At 31.9% G+C, this 17,725-nt stretch overlaps 2 non-coding genes across 2 annotated transcripts; one reads left to right on the top strand and one right to left on the bottom strand.

Moving 5' to 3' along the window:
- Positions 1-10,146: 10,146 nt before the first annotated feature.
- Positions 10,147-10,218, bottom strand: Trnap-ugg (transfer RNA proline (anticodon UGG)). Its single transcript has one exon. It is a non-coding gene; the product is annotated as a tRNA-Pro (tRNA).
- Positions 10,219-10,389: 171 nt separating this feature from the next.
- On the top strand, positions 10,390-10,461 carry Trnap-ugg (transfer RNA proline (anticodon UGG)). The gene has a single exon. It is a non-coding gene; the product is annotated as a tRNA-Pro (tRNA).
- Positions 10,462-17,725: the final 7,264 nt, after the last annotated feature.

Raw genomic sequence — 17,725 nt, 5'->3', positions numbered from 1 at the left:
ACGATGTTATTTTTTAGATAAATAAAGATTTGTTTTATAAACGACTGATTAAATTTACATCACGGAGGCTGTTTTGGTAATTTTCAAAGTCAGGAGAATGTCTATAATGTTTTAAACGGTTTAACCTAATTTAAGTACTATCAGCTCTGAAACGACATTTGCTATTCAGAGTTTATATTTCAATTGTTGTTTTGCTTGGTTTCTTTACAATTCAAGTTTAAACGGTTCAGGTTCTGAATCAGATTTGGTTCAGGTTTACCAAGTGATATTTAAAGATATCAAACATTAAAGTGATTTTATATACAGGGTGTCCCTTAAGTAAACAGCCAAACTCCCGGAAATGGTTTTATGGGTCTAAATAAAGAGAAAATCAAAAAACAAAATTCTAAAATTGGTCTTTTCTACCTTAAATTACATACCAAGTTTCATAAAGATCGGTTAAAAACATTCAAAAATAAAAATGTTTATGTCAAAAATACAAAATGGAGGGGTTAACGAAGCATTTTGGAAAAAAATGTTATTCCTGATTTTCTCTTTATTTTGACCCATAGAACCATTACCCTGTTCAGTTTGGCTGTTTACTTACGGGTCATCCTGTATATGTTCAGATTTGAACCCATGAACCTCAGTTTTGGAACGCCCTGTAATTTTATTACGACGAAAATGTTTTAAATGGATTCCTCATATATGGTTTAGTAAAAAATAACCTTACTTCAAGCCTTTAGGCCAAACCGATCTCTCGTTATAAGCTAAACTATATTTCAGTTCTCGCAGGAAAGAAGTGTAATGCTCTACGAATATATACAGCCCGGCTAGATGGACCACCAAGGAGGACCGATGTCACCAGGTATCTCGCTGCAAAGTGAACGTATACACTATACACTTATAGTATTATACAGTCTATTGACACTTATACCTCGGTGACGGCCTTTGTTCTCCATTTTTGTTTTTAGTTCTTTCAATTTTGAGTTAACGGCAGTCATCGAAATATAATACCAATACTCAACTGGATATCGTGCTGTATGGTGGAAAAACGGCCCGTGCCCACCATTCGAATTGGCGGGATACTGAGGCGGACGGGCCGAATGAACCTGTCTGTTTTACACAAACATACATTCACTCAACCTGCTCTGCTACACTTATTTGTTAACATGAAATTTCAAGTTGATGTTTTATTTTTCTGGAAAACTAGTGCTTATTACTATGTAGTTAGTTTTTACCTTAACATGTTTTTTATAATTTATTTAGACAAACTAAAACTGATGATTGATTTTTAGCAGCACTAAAAACATGAAAATGTAGTAAGCGAGAAACTTTTTTATTTTTTCGTCAGGAAAAAATTCTTGCGGCAAAGTTTTAGATTAAAGTTAAATTTTATTTTTTGTTCTAAGCTTTTTCTGATACGGAGTTTGCTTGTATCATTTTTAATCGATTAAAGATAGGCGTACAATCGCATGACGCGGCATTGGCGCTAGGAGCTCATGTCATAAGCTCATGTCGAGTTTGGTATCAATTTAATTTCATTCTAATTAAGGGCCATAAACCTGACTTCAAAAAGTTTTCTCTGTCCTAAGAAATGAGTGGTTCAATTGTACAAAATTATAAGGAAATAGACTATAACTACCTATTTCTAATATTGTTAAAAGCCATTTTACTGAGTTCATTATATTATATTATTATTACGTAATGTTAAATGTAATGTTAAATACATACGGAATAATCGGGACAAACAAAACAAAGATATTCTATCCTCAATAATTTACCAAATCAGCTGTTCAACAATATATGTTGTCAGCAGTTCACAAAGAAAGTGTCATTTTGTTCTATTGAATTAGTATGCAAAACAGCTGGTTTATCAACATTTTACTTTGATTACTACTTTTTTGCACTCTGGGTAACAACTGATCATTACACAATTTTTGCAGATTTTATTATTGATATTAAATTAATATTAATCTGATTTTTATAATAATCAGCAGGAAATGGGCCGTATGAAGATTAATACTTTATAAGATTCGGATACTTTCCTGGATAGAGGGTGAGAAAAAATGCAATAGACCAATGTTTTTTTTTAATTGTATCAAACATTTTAATTTTTATCTTTGAATCTATTTACAATGGAGTTTTTACAACTGATCCCCCGTCATTTTCTATTATTCTTATTCAAAATTTAATGTAGAACACGAAAATGACATTATCTACTCAAATCCATTAACAAGTAATTGAGAAATAGCTATATTAGGTTTAAAAACATAGTTTTTTTTGAAAAACATAAAATAATTCTTTGGGAAACTAATTTTTAGTCTTGGGACCTTTTATATGCATCATCACACTGCATTTACTTTGTACTTACACCAAAAAATTGTCGTCGCACTGAGTACCAATCACCCTGTATAGAAAAAGTGTCAAGGAAAACGCACATTTTGAGGAATTGAAGGGATAATAAGATAAATCTACCATCAAAGATTAGTAAAAATAGTTTTAAAACTATTTTTAGCTTCACAAATCATAACTTAGGGTAGTTATTTAGTCAAAATAATAAGTTAGATAAAACAACTATGGTCTTAGTTAATTGAATATCACTCAAGGAAATATCATCGTGACAACTTTAACCAAGGTTAGAAGGTAGCGGGGGAACGATCTGGTCTAGTGGTTAGAGCACGGGACTTCTGTCCCTGAGGTCCTGGGTTCAAATTCCGCCAAAACACCAACGGATTTTATCTAAGTGATAATGCCGCAACCCTTAGGTCTAGCCTGAAACAATGTGAAAAACAATCCCGGGCCCGTGCCTAGCGTCCTAGGACAAAAAAAAATGGTAGAAGGTAAACTGAATAAAAGCCTAACAGTTGTCACAATGTATCGAATAGCATTCTAAAGTTTAAAGTGAAAGCTATTTCTCTCGGTATGACAAAAAGTTTCCCAATACAACTTAGTAAATAAAACGCATTGCTCCCTTGGAAACAGATCTGCTTGACAACAAGTATTTACAAAATCTTTACTGAAAATTCAGGAAATTGTACATTTGTATGGTACTTACTAATTTTTTGGGACATAATTTAGTAACGAGTATGCTACAAATTAAGGTTCACTGAAGTTTTAGTATTACATCAGTATCTGACAATCTTTTACTAGGTAATCTATAAGTTTCTGATAAAAACCAACTTGCATACTACATTTAATCTAATACACAATTAAAATTTATTAAAAACAATCTATGTTTAAATGAAGCCTTCAAAACATTTAATCAGTTTTCTCATTTGCATTCAAATCGAGTGCTACAATCAATTACGCTTCCAGTAATCAAGTGATTCCTCAGTAATTGAAGTTTTAAGTGTTAATGTAAACAATATGGTAGATTGTATTGTATACGTTGGGGTAAAATGTTTGTACTGTACTAAAACTGTATGCAAATCAACATTAAGTATTCTTCTACAGTTTAGAACTTAAAGCATGCTTAATTTCGCATTGAAATTACTAGTACGTAATACAGTATAATATCTATTTCAATCACTATAAGTTACTAAATTGATGAATCATAAACATGAATCAAATACAAAATCATTAATGTCAGTTTTGACCCTCAAAACAATAAATGATTATGTATAGTAGGCCAGAAATCAGAAATCTACCAAGGCTAGCTTGGGAAATTATGAAAATAAAACTATTCTACGACTATCAAAGCACAATATATCCTTACCTAACATCTATAAAGGTTATATCTGCTATCATGAGCATTTTTGTAAACCTAAAAATAATTACTATATATACTAATTTGGGTGAGCGAGACTGAATAAACTACATAATATTACTTATAAAGGTATAAAAAGTCATACAATTATTATCATTGGAGAAATAGATATACGGTAACAAATGCCAAACTGTAATACCTATTTTTCACATCAGACTTTGTTCTCCTAAAGAAATTTATGTAAATATTGAATAATGCTTAGTTATAAAACATATTGATAAAAAAACATACCATTCAAAATGCTACTATAACTCTTTTACAAGAACTTGCTACAGTCTGGCCTGTGTTGTATTTTCAAATTAAATTGTAATTGGATATGTAATAGTCCCAACAAATAAAACATTCTAAGAGAAATGCAATTCAATTATATGTAATAGATAATTTACAAAAAATGTGGAAAAAACTAAACATAGAAAAAATAAATTAGGCTTACAAAAATCACACACTATAGGACCTCAAATAAAATTACATGGAATCATCTGTGTTCCTGTAATTTATTCAATAAACTACATAATAAATACAAGAAAATATAAACAAGATTCAAAGTCAATATGTAAAAGTATTAACCAACCTATAACAAAAGTAGAAGGGAATATAAACACAATTCAATGTCAATATGTAAAAGTATTAACCAACCCATAACAAGTAGAAGGGAATATAAACACAATTCAATGTCAATATGTAAAAGTATTAACCAACCCATAACAAGTAGAAGGGAATATAAACACAATTTAATGTCAATATATAGAAGTATTAACCAACCCATAACAAGTAGAAGGGAATATAAAAACAATTTAATGTCAATATGTAAAAGTATTAACCAACCCATAACAAGTAGAAGGGAATATAAACACAATTCAAATTCAATATGTAAAAGTATTAACCAACCCATAACAAGTAGATGGGAATATAAACACAATTCAAAGTCAATATGTAAAAGTATTAACCAACCCATAACAAGTAGAAGGGAATATAAACACAATTGAATGTCAATATGTAAAAGTATTAAACAACCCATAACAAGTAGAAGGGAATATAAACACAATTCAATGTCAAAATGTAAAAGTATTAACCAACCCATAACAAGTAGAAGGGAATATAAACACAATTCAAAGTCAATATGTAAAAGTATTAACCAACCCATAACAAGTAGAAGGGAATATAAACACAATTGAATGTCAATATGTAAAAGTATTAACCAACCCATAACAGGTAGAAGGGAATATAAACACAATTCAATGTCAATATGTAAAAGTATTAACCAACCCATAACAAGTAGAAGAGAATATAAACACACTTCAATGTCAATAAGTAAAAGTATTAACCAACCCATAACAAGTAGAAGGGAATATAAACACAATTCAATGTCAATATGTACAAGTAACATATTGAATTAAACTTTCAATAAAACTATTGGGTTACCAAACTAGATAAAGGTGGAATATAGTTTATATTATTATCATACAGGTGATTCTGTACTCACACAACACTCTGTTTTGATTGAATATTAACAACGTACCTCATATTTTTGTTTGTATTATTTTCTTATATTGCAGACTGGCTCCATATACATTGCCATATATATTGCTTACAAGAGTAAAGGATGAAGTTTAAAATAAATAAATTTGTTGAAGATTAAACTAGGGGTACGTTGCAAGACGAACGGTCGACTCAGTCTTTCTGTATTACATTTGTGATTTATTCCCCTTCATATTCCAGAAGGCATCTCCTATTCATATAATACCCTTCATAACTTACTTGGCCCTACTTATATTGTTATACTTGGGGCGGCTGGCATCAAGTAAATCACAAATCACGAAATATTTTTTTTTGTTTTGCTCATTTATACTGAGGGGGTGATTGACGTTGTCTTGAAGTTATAGTTTCTCAGTTTTAAGGATTTTTTGTATCCATTATACAATTAATGTTTTATAATAGAAAGTACCACTATACCATACTGTTATACCGTTTGCACGTTGAGACGATCTTTAGGTTACGAGTAAGTTTATCGTAAAATACTATAGATTGTCGACCTATAGACGATGGGCAAAAGCTGGTCTATTTTAGGTTTGTGTTGCCAAGAGACACATAAACTACTTGTTTATTACTAATAAGATATCGTAAACCCAGTTTCTTAATAAAGAAATCTTGAAAAATCTTGATAGTATTCCGTATCATTAGGTTTTTCTTATATAAAATTAATTATCCCATTGGATGTTCATGTTAAATCTTAGTACATCAAAGTTTGCAGTTTCAAACAATCATTACATCTGAATACTATTACATAATTATGTTATGTGTTTAAATAATGTAAATAAAGATAAATCTTTATTTTCATCGCCTATAATTACCCAATTATGTCTTAATTAGGGGGAAAATGAAACAAGATTGTTAACAACGTTTCAATTTAAGTGAAAACCAATATAAATTTAAATATGAATAACAAATCAAAGTATAATTTTCTATCTAAAAGTTTAAGAAAAAAAAATAAAAACAAGAGTAGGCCTACTAGTAAATGTATATGTTAATTATTAAGGGGGGGGGGGTTAATGTAGATATTAGTTCAGAACATACATTATAAGTTTGAGCAAACATAACGAGCTGTTCTCCTTGATTTATCAATTAGACAAAATATGTTTACTTACGTACAACTCCATGTCAAGTCTTTCAAATATTTACCAAAGGACATCGTGCATATTAAATGAGAAACAATTAGAAACTAAGTTTTTGAGAATTTACAAGAGCATAGCGTGCCACACGAATCAGCAAATATATAGTCACAGTGAACTTAAAAATTTATCAAATTTACATTCGGAGTGGTCCAACTTTAAGAATTCCAAGGTCGCATTCGATTCATCATAATCAATAACTTCTGGCGGAAGGAATGCAATAACCCAGGAATATGCCAATAAAGCCTTAAACCTTACCCCACCTTGGCGCATAAATGTGTTTTGAAAACTCATCTCTTCCATGCACCGCTTTGCTATTCAGAGGTTGATCTTTTTAAGGATAAAAGAAGAAATTTATAATACTGAAAATTCAGACTTTTGTCAGCAAGCTATAAATTAACTGATGAACTATACAATAATACTCATTATTAGTATTAAGATTTGAGATTATTTTTGTTGTTGTTGTGCTCTTGTTTTTCGCTGTTTACTGTTCTCCCTAACATATTAAATCTCAAAAAGTACAATCATTTAAAATGTTCAAAACAATGAGAAATGTGTGTACGAAACAGCTAAATGTACTAATTAAATGTTAACTTAGGTTACTTAGATTTATAGAGTGCATCTAAGGTTAAAGAGTCAGCCAAAATATTACATAGAGAAAAAAATTAACTTTGAAATTACAAGTTATTAAATATAGGTACTCATTATCTTTGGTTTTATTACTGAATCGGTTATCAATATAAGTCCTTACAAGCAGTCAAACAGTAGTAGTAAAATTAATAATAATTTTAAATGACATTTATAAAATTAATTAATGTTAAAATTAGTCTGGGATGAATTTGGATTTTTTTAGCCCAAAAGTGTACAATGTTCGTTTTGGTGAAAACGATGATGGAAAAATATCAATAGGTGTGTCCATTTGAAAGAGGTAGTAGTAAGCCAGTTATTTTACTGTGTGCTAGAAAGTCTGTCTCAACCTTTGATATTGTTATTTATCTCGTGATTTATTTTTCATCCTAGCTGCACAATAATTATAAATTGTAATGCCTAGTTAGTAATTTCAATTTTATCTTTAAGTTTATCATGCAAGCTACTAATAAATAACTAACAATTAAGTAAGTAAGTTAAGTAGCTAATACATAGTTTTTTTTTTGTAATAAGTAGCAATAGCAATACATTTGTTTATTTAATTGTTTGTATCAATTCACCACAATTATATGAAAATAACTATAATTAAATTTCATTGAAACAACCCCTAAAAGTAAAGAGGGGATGGAGAAGCTAGGAGGGCGAGGGAGAGGGGAAGAGATCGAGGAGTGACTTGTAAAGCTAAGGAGGTGATGGCAAAAGGTTCTCACTCAAACTCAATTTCAGGAGAAGATTGTGAGTGGAATAATGAAAGAATTTCACAACGCCTTATTCTTCGTTTTAAAACTCGTTCGACTTTGATCAGTAACTTCTTTGCCAAATCAAACAATGCTTGTAAAGGTACTGTGTTATGTGGGTTATTTTCTTATCTGGTTTACTTTAAGACATGACGTTTCCAGTATTAAAGATACTGTCTAATCTGTACGAATCTTTGAATTAAAAGTGTTGCTGAAAATTGTTTTAGTGTCTCATTCTATCCATCGGTACATTATTTTTAAAATATAACTCAGCTATACAAATTTTGTTGCAAATTAAGGAAATGTATTTTTCCAACGTGCAATTTTCCAGCCATCCCTCTGTAAATTTTGTGTACACGTTCAAAGCATTTGTGTACTACTTTAATGTAACATGTTGTTGAATTTCAACAATGCAGCTGTTTTAATTGTTTCTGGCAATAATATAGATAGTTAGGACATAGGGAATTCAAATTAGCCCTACATTATTTAACTGTCCATGCTCAAAGGTGAGAAGGTAAGTGTGGATTAACATTTTTTAAAGAATTAATTTGACTTTCCAAACCCCTAAAAATCAATGAAAATTTTCTTTCACTCCCGTATTCTACAAAAATGAATTCCCTGTAGCTTGCAGACCTCTCCTGGCCTCAATTTCAGAATGAAACGTGAATTTAAATACTTCCAGACCTTAATTAGACAGAGTTCTAGAATTAACCTTTTTCAGAGCAGTACAAATTGGCAATAATGCCTAGATGAATATTGCACTTCAACCGAAAAGATAACTAATCAATTTACACTGTCTCTCAAAAAATAGGATTTTGTCCAAAGATTTGTTATGCTGAACAAACCAAGTTGATAAGCGTGGCATACTTATGTTTACGTGCCACTATAAGAATTTCTAAAAATATGTGATACAACATCCGGAATATTAAAGACATACCAAGTGCTCGGTTTTTGGATGAGAAACTCTGAAAACTCTTTCTGGAAATAGATTGTCAGCGTGACTGCGATTAATTTGATCAATAGTTACTAGTAAAGAGTTCACTTTTGCATTGATCAAAACAGTTTGTTGGGTGTAATGTTCATTTGGGTTTATCAACATCAGAGTACAGTAATTGTGTTGTTAAATGTCAAACATTAATTTAAATTTACGTATAGTCCAGTCAAGGAATGAGGTGTAGAGTGCGTGAGCAGGTAACTAAGCGATTCCTTCAGAAACTTGTTCAGGGGGCTTAGGGTGTTAACATACCAAAAGTCCTGACTCCTAGGTGGTGAGCCAGGGGTGGAGAGGGGAAAAAGTGGGGGGGAGAAAGGTACGCATTTTGGGTTTTTTGATTATATCTCGAAAACTATCAACTTTTTGTATACTCTAGTAAATTATAAAATTGAAGAAGATTAAATTTTCTACAAGAAAAGTATATAATGTGTTTATTTTGGTTCAACAGATTACGAGTTATAACTTATTTAATTGATATCTTATTAAAATACTCCTTCCATAAGAAATACATGTAAATTAGTATGCGAAATGGGGCGAATCCTATCCGCCCAAAGGAAATATAACTGATATTCTGGAAATATTGACAAAATTTCCAGTAATTTGACACTTTAATCATTAAAATTGATCCAAAATTAAGGCGAGGGCGAGGTAACAAAATTTCGAGTTTTTGTGTTTTTTTTATTGGAAATATAAAAAAAACCTTAAATCATCCCATTTTTAAACGCTCACCCTCGCTTTAATTTTTGACAAAATTTCATGATTAAAGTGTCATATTACTGGAAATTTTGTCAATAATTCCAGAATATCAGTTATATTTCCTTTGGGCGGATAGGATTCGCCCCATTTCGCATACTAATTTACATGTATTTCTTATGGAAGGAGTATTTTAATAAGATATCAATTAAATAAGTTATAACTCGTAATCTGTTGAACCAAAATAAACACATTATATACTTTTCTTGTAGAAAATTTAATCTTCTTCAATTTTATAATTTACTATAGTATACAAAAAGTTGATAGTTTTCAAGATATAATCAAAAAACCCAAAATGCGTACCTTTTCCCCACCCCCTTTTTCCCCCCTCCATCCTCTGGCTCACCACCTAGGAGTCAGGACTTTTGGTATGTTAACACCCTAAGCCCCCTGAACAAGTTTCTGAAGGAATCGCTTAGTTACCTGCTCACGCACTCTACACCTACTTTTGGATCATTCATTGACTGGACTAGTAGTACTTCACACATGTTTTTTGTCAACATCATTAAAATAAGATTCAGTACCTAAATAAAAAAATAAAAAAATAGCTACATTTTAAACTAAAATTTTACTTTAAAAAGCGACATAAAACATCAAGGGCCGCTCCGGGATTTGAACCCGGGACCTCCTGCACCCAAAGCAGGAATCATACCCCTAGACCAAGCGGCCGATGTTAACATTAATAATAGAAGAAAACAAGTGTAACTGAAATAGTTTCTAGTGAAAGTGAAGACAAGGAAGAGGCTGGTGGTTTCAGTCGTCGTCTCTCCCTCGAGTCCTTACTTTCACTGACATCTATTTCAGTTACACTTGTTTTCTTCTATTATTAATGTTAACATCGGCCGCTTGGTCTAGGGGTATGATTCCTGCTTTGGGTGCAGGAGGTCCCGGGTTCAAATCCCGGAGCGGCCCTTAATGTTTTGATGTCGCTTTTTAAAGTAAGGTTATTCAATTTTTTTTACATATCTGAATTTATTACGCATGTTTTATGTAATTTTATACAACTTTGCACTGACGTATTAGATTCTAGACACACGGTGCTCTGTTTTTGGACAGGAAACGGTGTTTTAAAAACTCTTTCTAGAAAAAAATTGTCAGCATGGTGGAGTATGGAGAGTAGGGTACCTAACTCTATGTAAGCTTTAGTTAAGGAGTTGAAATCAAAATTGTAAATCTAGAAAACTGTATACTGTATTGCAGAACATCAATTACATCATGAGTAGTGTATTTTCTTGCATCAATAGACCTCCAAAATAATCTAGACCTAAAGATTTGAAAATTCAGCAACTATAAAAACGGAAATATTTTGAATCGATGGCTAAATTTTAAGTGAAAAAAAAAATATATGTACGTCTAATAACACTTGTAATAATATATTTACACTTATACTGTTGACTCACATACAGTAACTTGTATATAAGGGACGCCATTTTGATTCTTGTCATTCGCCTATTGGGTCTGATCATAATTACTTTTCACTTACTACTTTTCATATGTATTTACCGTATTGTGAATCAACAGTATAAGTGTAAATCCCAAGTGTTAATAGACGTAAATATTTTCATTTTCTTCAGGTAATTTAATAACACGTACGATGCTGATCAAGAAGTTATTCAAATTGTAATTATATTCTTTAACCGTTATTTGAGCATGAACATCTGATTTAAGTAACACATTTTTGTCAAATATTTTGCCAGTTCATTAAACAAATTAATTTAAACAACAAGAAACACTCACTTTTCTAAGCATCAAGGAGCATCATGATTCATAATTCATATTCAAGAAGCATCGTAACAAATTGAACAATAAGTAGAGGTGTTAACAGTAATTCCCTGGCCCAGAGAAGAGGCATGCTTCCAGGATTGGAACTAACAAAATTGTATTCCGTGGCACGAGTCTCGTACAATGCTTCTGTACACATTGAGAGACACTCCTTTGGTGATTTACAAGTTAAATTATTTCAAGGCATGAGAGAAAACTAAAATAATACTAGTACTTTGTGATAAAAAGAATCAGTTTGAATATTCTAAATGGTAAATGTATTTTAGATACGTCTTAAAACTTGTCATAAAAGAAAAAAAACTGTTTTTGTTATGGCCACTTCTCTTATGGTGTTGAATACATATTTTTTAGTTTGTGTAAATGTAAGATGTTAAGATGTAATTATCCGTTGAGAGTCACTACAAGTTTTGGATTAATTTTTTTAATAATTCAACATTAGGATCTCTGATTTTCCCCCAATGAGTCAAGAATCAGGAGTCAATATTTTATTCCGTTAGACATGTACATGCATTTGGATACGTCAATAAAGTTGATTACATGCTGCAAAAATACAAGTCAAAGATAAATTACAGTACATAAACAAATCAGGCATTATAAAAAAATCAAATAAGATACAAAGGTCATTTAGATGGCACAGTGATGATTACGGTATACTTACAGAAAAAATAGATACAAGATATAATTTAGTGAAAAACATTATTTACAAAAGAAAAACTTATGGGAAAAGGCAGTGACTAGATTACGATTTCTTTGGGTGAACATTAAACAATTCTCCCAGCCCATAAAAAGGGTGTACAGTCAGCCACTGAAGAATTTTATTTTTGAAAATGTTGTTATTTAACAACAGTATTTCCTTGGGGAGTTTTTTAAGGCATTTGAGTCCTAGTACTTCATAATAAGATTTCATTTTTTAAAGTCTAACATAAGTGATGTCAATTAATGACTTCTGAACATTTCTCACTTTCTTAAATTCTTCACCCATTATAAAATAACGATGATAAGGCAAGAGCATAATTGACATTTAATTTGTTCAAAATTCACGTTTTACGTGTAGCTAGATTTGAGTATTTACTTAAGACTACGCAAACTCTAAAACGTTGAAATACAAACATTTCTAGTGGCCAAGCGTTGAATGTAACACATGTTTCAATTGGTTTTTCTCAACCACGTTTACTGGGCAGTGTTTGGTTTACAGAGTCAATAGACCCTGAAATTCGTGTTTCAGAATTAAGTTACGAGGAATTAAAAATATTTATTTATAAAAAGGAAAGAAACGATTTGATATTTTAAAGGAAAATTAACTAGTTTCCGCTATTGTATATTTTATGATTTTTTAATATGTTGCTATGATATTGTATAGTTTATTATTTATTCAGATACTGCGTTATAAAGCATTTTATGCGAGGCATTAATTTGAACATCGGTGGAGAGAATTCCTCGCACAGTTAGAGCTCGGGTAATTGGTATCGCACCAAACCCTTCAATATCGGTCCGATAATGATCTCCTTGAGCGATTTCGGTCTGCTTAGCTCCCAAGGTAGGCTCATATGAGTTCTAGTAATTGTTAAATCGATAAAACCGTCTCCACGCCTTATCGTGATGGTTGTGAATTAAATAATTAATATTCCGTAAACTAAATATGAGGGGGTGAGAAGCCAAGGGTACAAGTGACTTTTTTTAAATTTAAGTTAAGTGCAGAAATTAGTTTTTGAAGTATATAAAATGTTGGTGGCCAAGGGGTACAAGTAATTACAGGGTGTGGCAGCATAACTTCCTTTTTTTAAATGTGCGCCATTTTGTTTGTTCATGTCATAGCGAAGAGCTTTTTGATCGTTCGAGATGCGAAGCTATAAAGTTTTGTCATCGCACAGTTTAGTTGTCATTATGCGTGTGTTTGCCGTTCAGACCTACTTTTTGAGTGGATGTTCAGTGATCGCAACCCAGCGCGCCTTTCAGAATCGGTTTAATTTAGCCCCGTTGGCCCTTGTACCGGACCGCAAATCAATTGTTATGTGGTTCAATACGTTTAGACAAACTGCAAGTGCAACAAAACGAAAAACTGGAGTCCCATTAGTTCACCTGAGAACATCGAGGCAGTGAGAGCTTCAATGTTGCAAACACCAAGACACGCGCTCAAACAGAAGCGTGTTTTTGTCTTGTGCGCTCAAACATGAGTCTCCAATTGGACTTTCCAATCGTTCTGTAACGAGAATTCCCCATGATGACCTACATTTTTCCATCCATAAAAGATGGTGATTGAGCAGGAACTGTCAAAACGCCTTATTTGAATCAGGGGCGATTTGCAATGTCTGGCTCAATCTCCCGATTTGTCCTCTTGAGACTTTTTCTATGGGGTTTTTGAAGTCCCGCGTTTATGTGGACAGCCCAGGGGCCCTTCAAGATAAAAAAAAACAAGATCCAGGAATAAATTGCCAACATAACGCCTGCTATGCTTTAAAGGGTAATGGCAAACACTAGAAATCGCCAAAATTCGGTATACTCAATGTATCTAGAATGGGGGACAACACCTTCGTGGTTTACTCTTCAAAACTACGTAAAACAAAACTTTGGGAATGCACTTACATTTACGAACCAAATAAAGTTTGTCTGAATCATACAATGCGTTTTATTAAGCTTTGAAAAAAGGAAGTTATGTTACCCCATCTGTTGGAAAAAAGTTTTCACTACTAAAGCTTCGGTGGTCTTTCACTAAATCTTTGGAGGCCAACTGGTACAAGTGGTAGCTGTACCCCTTGTGCTCCAAGCCTTTTTTGTGGCCAGCTGATACAAGTGGCAGCTGTAACCCTTGTTAAGTTTTGTTTGTGAAATATTGATCCATTCAGTAATACTGTTTTAAGGTTATGTTATGCTTGGAAATTTTTGTTATCATTGTAAAGTTTACATAAAAACAAAATGAGTAACTCAGACCTAAAAAAAACTACAAATCAATATGGGTGGACGGTTTCACTGTAGACTAGTGGTACATCGCTTATGCAACTTAAAATGCATTAGGAAACTTTACATTATATTTCATTTTGAAATATCTTGGAAAATAAATAGTGAAGGAGCTTCTAAGAACATAAGAGGCTTAGAAGGAAGACGACTGTGTGGTTGTGATAACCAGCCTTGTTTTGTCGATGTAATTCTGATGTATGTTTCAAGCATTGGTCCAGCTAGTTTATAGTAAGATAACCTCAAGTTTGATCCAAACATTTGTAGAAATATTGAGGCCATCTTAAAAGTGTATTTTGTAACTTTTGTTAGTCTGTATGCAACATATTATGGAGATTGGTATTTTAGAAAATCAAACGTGAATACCCTTGTAGTTGTATACTTTCCAAGTATGTCATTTGATATAATTAGTACTACATAAATAACATTTACACAGAACGTGCTGGGTTAAACATCATCGAAACATTGTGTAATATTTAAGGATATTTATGGTACACCCGTAAATACAACTATCAATTACATTTAATAATTTTTATTTCACAAACAAATAGAAAATCAACATACATATTGAATATAAATTCACATACATTAATTTTAAGTATATTGAGAAGAACATTTACACAAAATATTATTCAACTGCTAATCCAAACTAACATATAACCATTGTGTTAATTTAAGAATAAGTGAATTCGTAAATATTTAAGTTAGTATTAATCTTATACGAATTACATCGAAAGCCCTCACTGACTGACTTACTGACTCACTCACTCATCACTCAACTACTTCCCATTTACCTAGGAGGCTGAAATTTGGTACACTGGTTCTTTAGGCTTTAAATAGGAAAACTAAGTAGTTTTTATTCTGATTGGACTTTCTGGCTCCGCCCCAGTGGCTCTGGAGTTTCCCATGTTAACCTTATGAGTATTAATATTTAAAAGGAATGAATTAATCTTAATAGCTGTTTTAGTTAAACAAGTTGGTTCTATGATGGTCAATAGCATTATAAAGTTACAAGGTTTACCAAAAGAGTGCAGCAATATTTTTAATGTATGACAACAGCTAATTTGAATAGTTTATTTCAGAAACCCTATACTGTTATCAAAATATTTGTTCGATTTTTACCTTTAAGTATATTAATGATGTACAAATTGATATACATAATTTGGTGCAGAAATCACACAACTGCGAAAAAATGTTGGTTAGGTATATTAAAAAAATATTCTCTAATATTCAAATGGACTAAGCAGCAACAAGCTGTGAAACACAATGAGAACTGTCAAATTAGGATTGTTTATGTTTTTAATTTAATAAATAATTTGTGGTATTGTGCGAATAGGGCGATTTTATTTTTATGTTCATAATTAACTTTTTTTTTCAAAAATTTTCATAAAATAGTTTTGTGTTTGTTTTTTTCCAAAAGAAATTTCCCAAAACAATTTCCAGATATTTCCCCAAAGAAATATCTAGGAATCAGATTAGCGTGTTAATAAAATCAGTGCATTACTGATCAAGTCATTGACTTAGATGGAAGGAACTAATATTATAGATATGAATGTTTGGAGTATGTCAATAACGTGAAAACTACTTAACCAATTGAGCAGTTTTTTTTCATAAAAAAGAGGAAACATAATCACAGGCTTAAAGGACATAGTCATCTTGTATTTTAATTCTCTACTAGGGCGCTGCCCTGAAAGCTTATAAAGTCCAATGTAGTTCTTTAAAGTAACCATGAAAAGCTTTTCGAAATGCCACCCAAACCGGTACGGCAATTTAGTTTTATTAATACTTATGAACTCAAACGGGGCGAAGCCCGCGGGTAACAGCTAGTTAAAATATAAATTCGTTATGGTCTACGTACTAATTAAACAATTAAATGTTATTTCCACTATTGCAAAGCTACCAGTCGATAGATGTGGATTTCGCATATTACTTATTGCAAATTACGTATTCTATTACTATATTGTGTACTATTTATTAAATAGTGAGTTTGTGTTTTGTCTGCTGTAGGTTATTTCAAAGTATAGAAAAACAAGTAAAAATAAATAAACGGTTAGGCTAAGCAAGGTTATAATTAAATCAATTGCAATAATCTCAATTGTTTTAATTTAAAATTTTTTTGTGAAAAGAGTTTGAATATTATATTGTGAGAAATGCTCCTCCTTTCAACAAAGAAACATGTTATATACGTAATCAAAAAATATTTTGATTTAATGTTACAGATTATATAAATTAAATATAATTTAATGTAAAAATAGTAAATGCTAACTGCTTTTCAAAATGTAATTTTATCTAATTTACATTCGCCTAATTTTTCCATATTCAAAGCTTAGTCGTGAGAGAGTGGTTGTAGTTATCTCTCTGAAGTACGTACGCGAGGGAACTATTTGTTTCTCGGCTGCAAGTTGACTGCCTAACAATGGAACCCGGAAACAAAGGCTTAAAATGAACACACCGACCATCTTTGTGGTTTAAAAGCCTTACCTTTAAATGACAAATATAAAAGACACGTAAGATATAAATGGCTTCATAAACCATACAGCTGATGGAAGCGAACATCAGCTACGTCCCAGGCCTATCTTCAGTTGAATCTTGAGCTAACCCATAATTTGACATTGTGCAAACTAAAAGTAACTTTCAGCAATGGTTGTAGTGACTCTAGTTATACGTCTGTGTGACAGAAAAGTGAAGTAACTTACATTACTTCTTTGGGATGTGTCCACGGAGATATGACTTTATGAATGGTGACGGTTGCTGAGCGAGAAAAGTGGCTTCATTGAGGAGAAATATTACTATTAGCAGTTGTATTCCTAGCTTGAATGAGCAGTTGAGTAACTTTAGTCACCACGACCGAAGCTGGAACTTTCAAAGCTGAATATGTTGAACTGGCCATGGAAAATAACAGTTCTGAAATTGGTGATCCACATCAATCTATCAAACAGCAGTGGAAAGAATCAATGTTAGTTACCCAAGGACAATGGTGGGCCAAAGGAATAAAGAAGGAAACCAATCACTAAAGTATTAATTATCAGGAGATAGTACTCTTCAAAGGAATTTAAGGTGTATTCTTAAGACTATAAACCGATGTCAAGTATTCTTGATTAGCCAAAATACTATGGCCCTATCGATTCGTTTTTCCAAAGTATAGCTATGAAGGTAAAAATACTTCTCCAGGAAATAAAATTCTTGCTAGGATGGAAATTTGTCAAAAAGTTTGAGTTGAAAAAACGAAATCTAACATAAACGTTCTTCAAATATATGCTAGATCTTCCGTTTTCTCCTCACACTATCTTGACCATTCAACCTTCGTCAGTTTTAGAATATGATTACACTCTACGACCTTACGTTGGTATATTCAATAGGGTTGCTTTAACATACTAATGCTAATACTAACATACTTATGTCAACCTGCCATTTTATTAAGTTAATTTTATTTGCTTTCATA

This window comes from Macrosteles quadrilineatus, unplaced genomic scaffold (assembly GCF_028750875.1).
Source record: "Macrosteles quadrilineatus isolate MER2022 unplaced genomic scaffold, UCM_ALF_1.0 Scaffold_1__1_contigs__length_201487025, whole genome shotgun sequence".
NCBI classification, from domain to species: Eukaryota; Metazoa; Arthropoda; class Insecta; order Hemiptera; family Cicadellidae; genus Macrosteles; species Macrosteles quadrilineatus.
Note: the sequence above shows the minus strand (reverse complement) of the source record. Positions and strands in the feature narration are given on the sequence as shown.